Raw genomic sequence first — 2,970 nt, forward strand, 5'->3', positions numbered from 1 at the left:
CCTACTAAAATTCTGAAAACAAATCACGCCACATTCTATGGTGATTTTACAGCCTAGGATGATACAAAACGCATTATGGTGCATTTCTAGGAAGTCGCAAGAACTACATGTGAGTCAACGGGCAATAGTCATGCAGGAAAGTGCAAGGTGGTAGAGACATGATTGAAGGAAGGACCAAGAAAAGGCCCTAAGCCCCACAAGTGACAGAGCGTACGGGGTGAGAATCAAATGAAATGATTGAGAAATGTAGACATGTGGAGTTGCACTTCTAAACTTGCTCAAAAACAAAAATGAAAGGGTAACACCTTCAAGCTTTAATTATCATTTCTTTTTTCATCTACAAACTTCTTGTTTCATTTCTAAAAATGCCTTAACATTACCAACTTTAATTAGAGCGATTTCTCTATTTAAATTATCAATTAATTTTGAGTTACCAAATCTTATTTGATTAGTTACCAAGTTTATTTTTTTGGCATAGTACAATGAAAAATCCCAAACCGGTACACATGCAACAAATCTGTCTCTAACTAATTTTTTTATCGTAAAAATTCCAAACCGATACACTTGTGACAAATTTATCCTCTATTAATTTCTATTGAATTTTATTGTCAAATTACAAAGTTGGATAACACGTGATAGTTGTTTTTTTTTTTTTTTTTTAAAAGGTAAGAAAAATATTAAGGAAAGGCCAAATGTACAAAAGGTCTCGACACCAGGAACTTGCACTCCAAATGTAGGAGCAAAAGAAGTGGAAGGGTGACGAGATCCAAAAGCCGCAAGGACGGCGCAAGCTCTACAACAACAAGCCCAAACTAAGCACGGCTAGGTCGACCAGCTACCAGCTACCAAACACGTGATAGTTGTTTGATGTATTAGTTTGAGATTTTATTCTTTGTTTATCACAATTGTACCAGTTTTGCAGTTTTTATAATATAAATCCAATTTAACCGAAAGTATATGATATTAGTTTGTGGTTTTTTGTGGTCATTTGTAGTAAATTTATTATAGATATACCAGTTTGGGTTTTTTGTGGTCAAAAAATTAATTTGGGGTAAATTTGTCACATATATACCAATTGGTTTTTTAAGTGGTAATAATCATATGTTTTTCAATTACCAACTTTTCTTATTTTTATTATCAATTTTTCAATCACCTTTCTTTATTGCTCCTTAAATTTACTAACTCTTATTTGTCAACCTTTTCTTCAATTAAGCTTTCAACCCATCACTAACTCTCATTTAAGTTAACTTTAGATGTTTATTTGGTTTTTCTTAATTTATTAATTTTTTCCATTGAGTTACTTAATTTGGAAAAAATCGAGAAGTCACCAAAGATATGTTGGTAATTTTCTATATAATTGGTAAAGTTAAGATCTTGACAATTAAACAAAATTTGCCAAATAATAAGAGAATTGGATTACCGGTCATGAAAGAAATTGGCAATTAATGAAAAACGGGAAGTTGGCTACTAACTTCTTAGACCCACGAGGAGCTTTCCAAGAAGAACGCAAAAAAGTAGCCTCAACTTTCGGGGTACCGTGTGAAATGGAAAGTATTTTAGCCCTTTTTTTCCCAGCCATCAACAAAAGGGAAAAGTTAAAGATCGGTCATTAAAGGAATCACAGACAAGCTTTCCTTTTTCTCATCCAATCTCGTGCTTCTACGACCTTTCTCGGAAGTTTAGAATCAATTATTATTGTCTTGCTATAAGACAACCTCAATCTTCTCGTGATCTTGACTTTAAAAAATTGGCCCCTCTTTACAAATATTTCAATTTTCAATGAATCATGATCTAGCAACGACATTATATTATATCAAAGTTCAATTCTTTCCATAAATCATAACGATATGGTGATCATTATACGACGGATAGATCGGATTTCTTCTTCTTTCTTCCTTTCCACCAAATGTTCATGTTTGTAAGTTGCAACATGATGTTAATTAATCAAAACAATTTGGTTATAAAAAAAAATCAAATAATGAGGTTGTGTATATAGTATGTGACTGGTGTACTTTTTTTTGTCTCCTGCAGATTGTTTATCTGTTCTTGACAGAAGTGAGAACAAGAAAATAAGAAAACACCTTTAACCTGTAGCTTTGTAGATGATGCAGCTGTGAAGTATGCTATAGAGGATCATGAGAGACTTTAGAGGACAATTACTCCGATCTTCTAAATCAGAGATGAAAGAAATCTCAAATGATCTTACTTTTTCCTATGATACCATTTCTATAACCTTTTTTGGAAATTTAGAATCAACTGTTTTTTAAAAAATTTCTATTACCTACTTTTTTTTTAATAGATTTTAGAACCACTTTCTTAGAGCCCACAAGGAAATTTCGAAGGAGGACGCTCAAAAGGTTATCTCCTTGGTTGGCACACTAAACAAAATGGAAAAGACAAACTATTTTTCCCTGCCATCAACAAAAGGGAAAAGTTTAAGATTAGTCATGAAATAAATCTCAAACGATTTTGCTTTTTCCATTTATTATTGCATTTCTATGTCCTTTTGTGGAAATCTAGAATCAACTATTTCCTTTAAAAAATTTCAATTATCAATTGTTTTTACTAAACCCTTATCAAAAGTTAGCTATCCTATACCTCACTTCTTATACAACCTTGATTACACTAGTTATATAACTAATGTCCTATTGATTTGTTACCTAAATGATTCGAGCAATCTTTGACTATTGTATTAATCTATGACACTACGCAATCAATGAAAAGCAAACAAATCACAAACAAGACCATAAAAGTGAAGTGCAAGAGAGTAAACTCAACAAAGTATCATACAAATGATAGACATGGCCTTGTTATTAAGCCTCAGGACAACAATCCCCATGAGCTAAGTTCAAATTGAGTCCAATAACTTGCCTAAAAGATCAACCTATCTAAACCTAAGCTACATAGATAACCACTACAACCCTCTAAACTAAAGGCATGCTAAATAAATAAACTAAGCTACATCTAGCG

Source organism: Eucalyptus grandis, chromosome 3 (assembly GCF_016545825.1).
Source record: "Eucalyptus grandis isolate ANBG69807.140 chromosome 3, ASM1654582v1, whole genome shotgun sequence".
NCBI lineage: Eukaryota > Viridiplantae > Streptophyta > Magnoliopsida > Myrtales > Myrtaceae > Eucalyptus > Eucalyptus grandis.